Consider the following 10408-nt stretch of genomic DNA (forward strand, 5'->3'; position numbering starts at 1 on the left):
GGGCTGGGATGGAAAGAGCACAGAGAGGTGACTAAGCATGAGGGAATATAGGGGAAGGGTCAGGAACCTAGTTATTGGAAGGGAGTTCAGGACCGTAGTGATTCTGAGGTGCTTTTTTTTTTTTTAACTACATCTACTTATCTATTATGTGGGGCAGGAAGCACACCAGAGCTCACTTGTGGAGATCAGAAGACCGCTTGTAGAAGTAGCTTTTTCTTTCTGTCCATCCAGGGCATGAAACTCAGGATACCAGGCTCAGTGGCAAGCTCCACTACCCACTGAGCCAGCTCCAGCCTCTGTGGGGTATTTTTGTTAGTTTGGTTCTTGATCTTGAGACTGGGGTTTGCCAAGTAGCCAAGACTGACCTTCAACTCACGATCCTCCTGCCTCCAGTTTTCAAGTTTCGATGTAATAGGAGTAAACGAGTCTGCCCAGCTGTGTTTGGGTTTTGTCCTAAGCCTGACAGGAGGTTCTGGAGGGGTTCAGCAGGGAGAAGTGGGGTGCAGCGGGACTGCTGGCTGAGCCTGCTCTGGTTTAGGCCTCCTGAGCTGTGCTCCTAAGGACAACTTTCCCAGAACTGTGTCATCTTGGCAAGACCCAGGTAGAAACTTTGACCACGAACACGCACACGCGTGCACACACACACACACACACACGCACACACACACACACACCTCAGCAAACCTAACACCAGGAAGCCTGCTTCTTCCTATTCATTTTTGAAACTTCTTGCCCTACTCGCTCATCTCAATCCAAGACCCGAGGGAATGGGATGCAGATTCTAGAGCTTTCCTGACACCGCCTCCCCTGTGGCCTCAGGAGAGTCCCACAACCTCTCTGAGTCTTATTTGCCTCACCTGGGCAGTGAGGAGATAGTTCAGTCCCGTCGGCTGCTCTAAGGAAGAACACTTTGGTCACGAAAGGTGTGGCTTCCCTCGACACACACACTAAGCCAGTATCCTGAGAAGGCCATGAAGACTACGTGACAGGGTAGTTTGAGTCAGGCTTAGCCAGATCCAATACCAATGGGCAATGGGACACAGCGGGAATGGTCCACCGGGAATCCTTCTCTGTGGGAATCCTGAACAACAAGGCGGCTCATCGCTTCTCAGAGTGCCTTGGATGGCAGAATTGGTAATAGTCCATCTGGGACAAGACTGAGAAGGAATGACCTGGTGGCTACTGTGCACCGACTCAGGCCTGGACACTGAGAGAGTGCAGGGTTTACAGAGAGCTTGGGTCTGTCATTCATTGGGCTTTGGCTCTGTCAGTCATCTGGCCTTTGCCTTGTGTGAGGCAGAAGAGGTTGAGCTGAGGTGCTTTGGTTGTAAGAGGGACTGACTGGCATTTTACTTACTGCTGAGAAAGAAAACGCTGCCAAACAGATGGTGACACAGTACTTGCTTGTCACTTAGAATTTTTATTTTACATTTGTTAAGAGAACTTGTGGAGCCAGGCATGGTTATTCACAACTGTAACCTAAGGACGCAAGAGACTGAGACAGGGGGATTTCCAGTTTGAGTCTTGATGGGGCTGCATAGCCAGACCTATCCTTTCTATCTCCGGAAAGACCTCTTTTTAATTTTATTATACTGATTTATTAGGAGGGAGTGCCATAGCACAAGGATGGAGGGCAGAAGACACCCTGACCATGCAGGTCTCTGGGATCGAACTCATGTTGTTGGGCCTGGTGACAAGGACCTTTACTTGTTCAACCATTGTTCTGGGTGGTTTTATGTCAACTTGATACAGTGTATAGTGATCTGAGAGGAAGGAACCTCAATTGAGAAAATACCTTCACAAGATCAGGCTGTAGACAAGGCTGTAGGACATTTTCTTACTTAGTGATTGATGGGGGAAGGCCCCGCCCATTGTGGGTGGTCCTAGGTTCTATAAGATAGCAGGCTGAACAAGCCATGAGGAGCAAGCCAGTAAGCAGCACCCTCCATGGCCTCTGCACTGGCTCTTGCCTCCAGGTTCCTATCCTGCTTCAGTTCCTGCCTTGGCTTCCCTCAAAAGATTGTGAGTTGGGATATGTAAGCCAAATAAACCCTTTCCTACCCAAGTTGGCTTCTAGTTTTAATATTTCATCACAGAAGTAGTAATCCTCACCAAGACAGCCATCTTATTGGCCATCCCTGCCCCCAAATTCTTTTTTTTTTTTTTTTTTTTTTTTAAAGATTTATTTATTATATATGAGTACATTGTAGCTGTCTTCAGACACACCAGAAGAGGACATCAGATCCCAATACAGATGGTTGTGAGCCACCATGTGGTTGCTGGGAATTGAACTCAGGACCTTTGGAAGAGCAGTCGGTGCTCTTAACCACTGAGCCATCTCTCCAGCCCCCCTGCCCCCAAATTCTTAAAGATGAGATTTTTAGATCTCTGGGTTGCAATTGCTGTTTATTTGTTTGTTTGTTTGTTTGTTTTTTGTCTGTGTGGTACTAAGGCCTTGCACATGCTGAACCCACATGTGACAACACTCCCAGACATTTTTTTAATAAGTCTCTCTGTTGTTTCTGTGTCTCTCTTTCCCTTTCTTTTCTTCTTTTTAAATTTTCTTTTCTATTTTTTTTTTTTTTTGACATAAAGTCCTACTGTGAAGCAAGCCTAGGCTGGTTCAAACCCACTATGTAGCCAAGGCTGGCCTCCAACTGGACATTCTCCTGCCTCAATCTCTCAAGTGCTGAGAGTATAGGCTTGAGCAGCTCTACCAGGCTTCTGGTGATCCAGATATCTCTCTTGTTTATTTAGAAAAATAAATATACTGGCGGGGTTTGTAGCTCATTGGTGGAGTGCTAGCCTAGCTCAGGTCCCTGGTCTCCATCCCCAACACTGCATAGCAGACATAGTGGGGCTCACTTATAATCCTAGCACTTGGGAGGCAGAGGATGAGAAACGCAAGGCCATCCTCAGCTACACAGAGTGTTGGAGGCTAGCCTGGGCTGCGTAGGGAAAATGGAAAAGAGAGAGGAAAATACAAGCAAAACCTCTTTATTAAAAAGTCCCCCAGACCCTGGAGCCATCCTCCAGGTGTTCTGGGTCCCTTCGCCTCCTAGAGTCCTCATTCCCCATAATCCTCGTTTGTCGATGTGTGCCCTGGCAGGCATCGCCATCATGTGGCGTTTCTAGGAGGGCTGGGCTGGGCCATCTCTAGATGCTTTCCCACCGAGGCTGCAGCTGCAGGGGCGCACGTGTTCCTATCAATGAAAAGTTTCCGGAAACTGCTATGATTCACAGCCCTTCCTCAAACGTACTAATGTCATTAGAGATGAAACAGGAAAAGCTACTGCTATCCAATGAGCACAGGAGAAAAAATGATCAGAGCCAGCCAGTCACAGTCATCCTCTGATTCAACCGACAGCCACGGTGGGGTTCATCATTTAAAGACACATTCGAATTTCAACGACATTGTAACATGGAAGTAAGTGCCAGCCAGGGGCAGTGTGATGGGGCTCGATTTCACAGGCCCCAAAGAGCCCAGCTCAGCGGCAGCCACTCCCTTGGCATTGCTCAACTCCCCCCTGACTCCTTGCAACCCAGGGCATCGCCCTCCTTGCTAGGCCAGCTCCGGTTTATGGCAACAATCGCTGCTCCTGCCAGACATGATCTCAAAGCCATAAAGAGTTTTACAGTTTCACTCTTCCCAAGATAAGGCTGGGGAGCCCTTCCCAAGGCTGGGCACAATCTCAGAGCTTAGGAGGAAGGGCTGGGCGTTGGGGACTGTACAAGTTTTATGACCCCCACTTCTCTAAAAATACCACATTCTCATAGTCGCAGCCTGAGTGTGTTGGTGAGGCCTCAGCGCCTGGAATACAGTGACAATCACTCATTCCAGAACTCATTCATTCATTCATTCATTCACTCATTTGGAATGGTATATGGAACACAACAGCTTGTGGTTTTTTTTCAACTGTGTCACATCAGGCTACCTATAGATCCAGGCAAGTTGCTTCCCTTCCTCTGCATAATGAAAAGTCAGTTAACCTCCCCACAGCCTAATTGAGATCTACATAGATGGGTTGGTGTGTGTGTATGTGCATGCGTGTGCCCATGTGTGTATATGTGTGTGTATGTGTGTGTGTGTATACACGTAGAATACCCTTGTACAGCAGGAAAAAGCTTGAAGCCTTTTTCTTCACCATCGACTTCTATCCTGTTTGCATTTATTGTTTTTTTTCCCAGCCTCCATGTAGTCTGGCCCAAGATAAGCCCTCACCTTCCACCTCCTTGCTATCTATGTGCATTTAAATGAGATCAAGCCACTGTTGGGCCCTCCCAACTCGCCATCAAAATGGACCATGCTCACTCACTTCTCTCTCTCTCTCTCTCTCTCTCTCTCTCTCCCCCTCCCTCCCTTCCTCCCTCCCTCCCTCCCTCCCTCTCTCTCTTTCTTTCTTTTTTTCTTTCCTTCTAGACAGGGTTTCTCTGTGTAGCCCTGGCTGTCCTGGAACTCACTCTGTAGACCAGGCTGGCCTCAAACTCAGAAATCTGCCTGCCTCTGCCTCCCAAGTGCTGGGATTAAAGGTGTATGCCACTACTGGCCCGCCCCACTCATATGTTTCTAAAAGTTGTAGTAAATACTTAAAGTCTTGTACTCACATCCAGTCAAGATGTCAGAACATTCAGACTGGCTCTCCTGGGCACCTCCATCCCCAGCCACCCCAGCCTCTGGCAGCTTCCTCTGCCCTTGTGGTGTAGCCTTTCTTGTACATCTTACAGATGGCATCATGGGATTCTACCGAGTCTGCCTGCGCCTTTCCCTCAACACAATGCATTTGAGATGTATGTTGGTAGTTTGTTCCCTCTCTCCCTCTCTTTCCCTCCCCCTCCCCTCCTCTCCCTTCTCTCCTTCTCTCCTTCTCTCCCTCCCTTCCTCTCCTCTCTCTCCCTCCTCTCCTTCTTTCCCTCTCTTCCCCTCCTCTCTCTCCCCTCCCTTCCCTCTCTCCCTCCTCTCCTTCTGTCCCTCTCTTCCCCTCCTCTCTCTCCCCTCCCCTCCTTCTCTCCCTCTCCCCTCCCCCCTCCCCCCTTTCCCTCTTTCTCTCTGGCTTCTCTCACTGTGTAGCCTCAGAATCTCGATTCACCTGCCTCAGTTTCCTGAGTCCTTCCATAACAGGCTAACACCACCCCACTCAACTTGCTTTGGGCTTCCCATCTCCAGCTCCAACATCCCCCTAAACTCAAGATTTGGATGTGCAGTGTTTCTGTAGGTGGTTCATTGACATCTCAAGTAACACAGGCAAAGGTCAACTCAAAAGGGTGGCTCCTCCTCTCTTCCTCCTGCCATCTCCAGGAGCCGCCACCACCTGCTGTGATTGTTTCTCTTCCTCTTCAACAACAAGTTCTTGATCAGTCTCCTCAAATATCCCACTGTGATCTTCTCCGTTGGAGGTCCCAAACGCAAATAACATCCGTTAGATACCTCTGCAACAGCATGGGCAGGGCATCACTGTGTGTTAAAGCCTGCTGCCAGCTGCTTGCATTCCTAACTGGAGGCTCTAAGGAGGGATACAACTCACCTGTGTGGTGGGCTGAAATCAGCTCCTCGTGGCTCTGGGATTGAGGTCACCATTTCCTTGCGGCTAACTAGCAGGGCCTCTTGCTGCAGAGTCCCTTCACCATCCATCCCAAACGTATTTAATATGCCAGAAATTCCTGTCTCCTTCAAGGGCTGGCTGATGAGATCAGGTGGTCTCAGGACCTTACTTAAGCCTTTAAATGTCCTCACTGTAGGACTAGAGAAGATGGATGGTTCAGTGGGTAAAGGCACCTGCCATCGAGCCTGACGACCTGAGTCCATTCCTAAAGATCCACGTGGTGCAAGGAAAGAACCAACTTCTAAAAGTTGTCCTCTGAGCTCCAAGCCCACGCTGTGACCATGTGGGTATCCCACAACCCCAGACACAAAGTAAATAAAATGTACCCCAACCCCAGACACAAAGTAAATAATATGTACCCCCAAATCCCAGACACAAAGTAAATAAAATGTACTTTCAAAACATTTTGTTGCCGGGCGGTGGTGGCACACGCCTTTAATCCCAGCACTTGGGAGGCAGAGGCAGGCGGATTTCTGAGTTCGAGGCCAGCCTGGTCTAGAGTGAGTTCCAGGACAGCCAGGACTATCCAGAGAAACCTTGTCTCAAAAAAAACCAAAACAAAAACAAAACATTTTGTTGTTGTTGTTGTTGTTTTTAGAAACAGGGTTTCTCTTTGTAGCCCTGGCTGTCCTGAACTCATTTTATAGACCAGGCTGGTCTCAAACTCACAGAGATCTGCCTGCCTCTGCCTCCTGAATGCTGGGATTAAAGGCATGTGCCACCACGACTGGCTTTTAAAAACATTAAAAAAAAAAAAAAGTCTTCTTGTAGCAGGTAAAGGCTGGCTTTTAAAAACATTAAAAAAAAAAAAAGTCTTCTTGTAGCAGGTAAGCGGGTGATAGACTGACTACCGAGAAACAATGGGAGAGAAATCCTGGAGCCTGTTTTAGAATTCTAACTGCTCCCATCCCAGACCACACGCCTGTCCCTCACCTTTTCCACCCCTAAACTCACAGCTTCCACGAGGTGTCTGTCACACAGCCTGTTCTCCACACAGCAGAAGGGGTCTTTTAAGCACATGAAGCAGGGCCTTGGTATGTACCTCTGTTGGTAGAGTGTGTATCTGAGGCTCTGGGTTCAGTTGCTGGCACAAAAGAAAACAAGGCTTGGTGGCTCCTGCCTGTAATTTCAGCACCCAGAGGTAGAGGCAGGAGGGTCAAAAACTCAAAGTTATCTTCGGCTAATAGCAAATTCAAAGCCAATCTGGGCTATATGAGACCCAGTCTGACCAGGGCGTGTTGTGGTGCTGTAAGATAGCTCCACGGGTAAAGGGACTTGCTGCTAAACTTGGTGACCTGAGTTCAATCCCTGGAACCAACTTGATGGAAAGAAATAACCGACTCTAGCAAATTATACTCTGACTTTCATATGTATGCCGTGCTATGAGCCTGCGCAGTCACAAATGCACGCAGCCATATAAATAAATAAATAAATAAATAAATAAATAAATAAATAAATGTCATTTAAAAAAATAAAAGAGATGCTGTGGTAGTGGAGCCTTCAATCCCAGCACTAAGATGGCAGAGGCAGTCAGATCTCTGTGAGTTCAAAGCCAGCCTAGCTTACATAGCAAGTTCCAGTCTACATAGTGAGCCCCTTGAAAAATAAAATAATAGACTAAAAAGGGAGAGAGAAAGAAAGAAAGACAAAAAAAGATGAAGCAAGTTCAATCACTGCCTTTTCTAGAACGTCTGGATTTCTCATTTCACAACTACACTGCAGATAGACTCCCAGTCCTTTCCAAGGCTCTAGAAAGCCTGGCTGCTCTGGTCCTGTCCATAAGATTCGGAAAAGCGCCCAGCACATCTTAGGCAACCTCTGAGTCCAAACCTTTCGGCTGTGTTCTCTCTTCTGAAGCCACCGTGGCACAGACACTTCTCATCGTTCTCTAGTCTTCCCACTGTGGTAGCAGAGCCCACACCTCACCCTGCACACTGTAGCCACAGTGACCTTTCAAACGCACACACTGGCCGCAGTCCTCCCTGCTTTGAAACCACTAGTGTGTAATCACGTCCCTGGCAGATTCCAGATCCCCTGCCCAGCATTTGAGACCCCACCACTTGTGAGCAGACCAGCAAGCATGCTTCTGGATGTGAGCTGAGGGCTACTGTGGGATGCTGGGAGATTTAACAGATGTATAGTGGCATTAGGTGACATGGCACCCCTCCCCCTACCCCCAGTCTGCCTCTTTCCTGGTCTTTCCTTCTGAAAACTTCAAGGAAAAATTCCCCCATTGGGTGAGATGTCTTTAACATTTTTGTAGTACCCACCTGTCTCACACTTTACTTTTGAGAGGACGTCCTGCCATGTTGCCCAGGCTTGCTGAAAACTTGTGGGCTTAAGTCATTCTCCTGCCTCAGTCTTCTGTACAGATGGAGCTAGAGATGTGCATATGGTACTGCACTCTGCATTAAGTTTCCAAACAACAAAGGAAAGGAAGGAAGGAAGAAGGAAGGAAGAGGGAGGGAGGAGGGGAGGAAGAAAGAGGGAGAGAGGAAAGGGAGGAAGGGAGGGAGGGAGGGAGGGAGGGAGGGAGGGAGGGAGGGAAGAAGGGAGGGACAGCTAGAGACACTGGTATGACAACACACCTCTAGAATGCCAGTACTTGGAATTCTGGGGCAGGGAGATTGAGAGTTGGAGGCTAACTCAGACTCTCAGTCTTCACTCAGGAGACAGTGTCTCAAAAACTAACCAAACCATACCAAGGAAACACACAAAAGGAAAAAGAAACGAAAGCCGAGCTTTTCCTAGCCATTTCTGTTGGGCTACAGCTTAAAATTAATGATCTTTGCACTTTTATTTCACAGTCACTTCCTGTTTACAGCTTTCCTGTTTATGTCAGCGGCTCTGAGTCTGAAGGGAACGGTTTGTGAACGATTGAAGAGAAGAGAAGGTTGGGGGATGGAGAAGGTCCAGGTGGCCTGTGCTGGGCTGGGCTGCGAATTCTGACCTCCTCCCATCTGTGTTCCTCTGCGGCTTCTGACTTCAACTTCACCTCATGTGTACTGCCTCTGAATCATTTTCCTTCAGCAGGATACTCCCTTTCCTGGATGTCAGCAGCCTCCCTTCCGCCTCACCGCCCTCCTCGGCTCTTCATAGTGAGCTATGCATTGCTTTTCTCTGTACGTGTGAATGGATGAGCTCTGGGAGAGAGGGAGGTGTCACGTGGTGTGGCTTCTCTGTAATCCCAGGATGCTTCGTGCTGGGTCTTTGCCCATTGATCTTTGTCACCTTTCAGCATTCTCCCTACTGTGCCCACGACATAATGATTGAGTCATCCATGGCTCCCCAGTGTCCTCCTGGTGGCCTTTGGAGTCAGACAATGGGCACCTGATCAGCTGTCACACCAGCTAAGGACCTTTGGCAAGTCCCTTTCTCCCCTTAAACACGTTCCCTCACTTATAGGACAGAATAATAGTTGTCCCAGAGACTGGTGGAATTTCATTATGTCCAGCAAGCTAGGCAAAGAGAAAGCACCTAGACTCATTGTACTGGACATCGTGATTCCACTTCATCATTAAACAGCTGCAAGGGATTCTGGGACCTTGGTTCCCATAGATCTCATCTTGGACTTTACATAGGATATGCAGACTGGAGAAGTATCAATCAAAGGTGATCTGGGCTCCAAAACTGAAGAAGGTGGCAATCTCATCTATTTGGGGTGGCAGGTCATTCATGCTACTTGTGACTTTCTTTGGCCCTTGAAGCTGCCTGCCAACTGGTGTTTCTTCTGGTTTTACTGTGAGTACTGCGGCCCCGCTGGGATAAGAAGCTCCAGTTCTTAGCCAGACCCTTGGGTGCCTCCATTTTCTCTCTTTCTTTTCACCCTGTCTAAATGAGGGTAGTACTGTTAGTCATCTTGGCTCTGGTTGTTTAGTAGCTGAAATGAGAACCGGATTCGAGGCTCTGGCGGCCTACACTGAGACTGGAGGGCAAAGGGCAGGTGAGGTGGAGGAACCAAGGTCGGGGGATTTATGGCAGTCCGAGGTTTATGGTTTTGATATGGACTTATTAAGTACAATTTAGGGCCGAATGTTCTCCTCCAGCCCCCGCCCCCACAACCGTGTTGGCAGGAGTGGAGACAGGGCTTATTGCAACATCGTGAAAACATTTCCTGGTGCTCACCGACTGAGGGAATGGACAGGGAGGCAGGAGTGGCCCCAAGGCCCAGGAAGGACAGTTAATGGGTGCTCTTGAAGACAGAAAATGGAGTGGTTAGTCTCTCCTGCAGAAACCTGTGTGAGATCAGTATCCCTCATGACACCATTCCCTTCTTGCAGCTGGGGCTTGCAGAAGTGGAGTGACTGACCCTACACTGTGTGTGATTCACAAACTGAAGTGGTTGTGGACTCCTTAGGAGGGCTACAAGTGTCACTGTAGCTGGGCATTACAACGTCCCATCTTCCCCTGGATGCTGCTGGGTTAATGAGCGTTTCTTAAGAATCAATGCAGACTTGTCCCATCAGTGAATATCAATGGTGAGATGCCCCCAATCTTTTAAGACGCTAACACAGTATTAGGAAAACATCTGGGCAGAGAAGTTGACATCTCATTTTCACATGCTGGCTACACCCCCCCACACCCTCCAATGTGAGGATGTGACCTACAGTGTCAAGACATCAGGCCAGCTACCTAAGGGGAAAGGACCACTGGCTGGAAAGCCTCACACTCGTCACTTGATTATTCTTGCTCTTAGGACATCTTGGTGTTCATGTTTCCAAAAGGTTGAAGTGGCCCAAAACAGAGCTCCATCTTTGAACCTCTGTCTATTCTTAAAAATCTCTCCATTACCCTCTCCCTCATCACTT

This window comes from Grammomys surdaster, unplaced genomic scaffold (assembly GCF_004785775.1).
Source record: "Grammomys surdaster isolate TR1022 unplaced genomic scaffold, NIH_TR_1.0 193, whole genome shotgun sequence".
NCBI lineage: Eukaryota > Metazoa > Chordata > Mammalia > Rodentia > Muridae > Grammomys > Grammomys surdaster.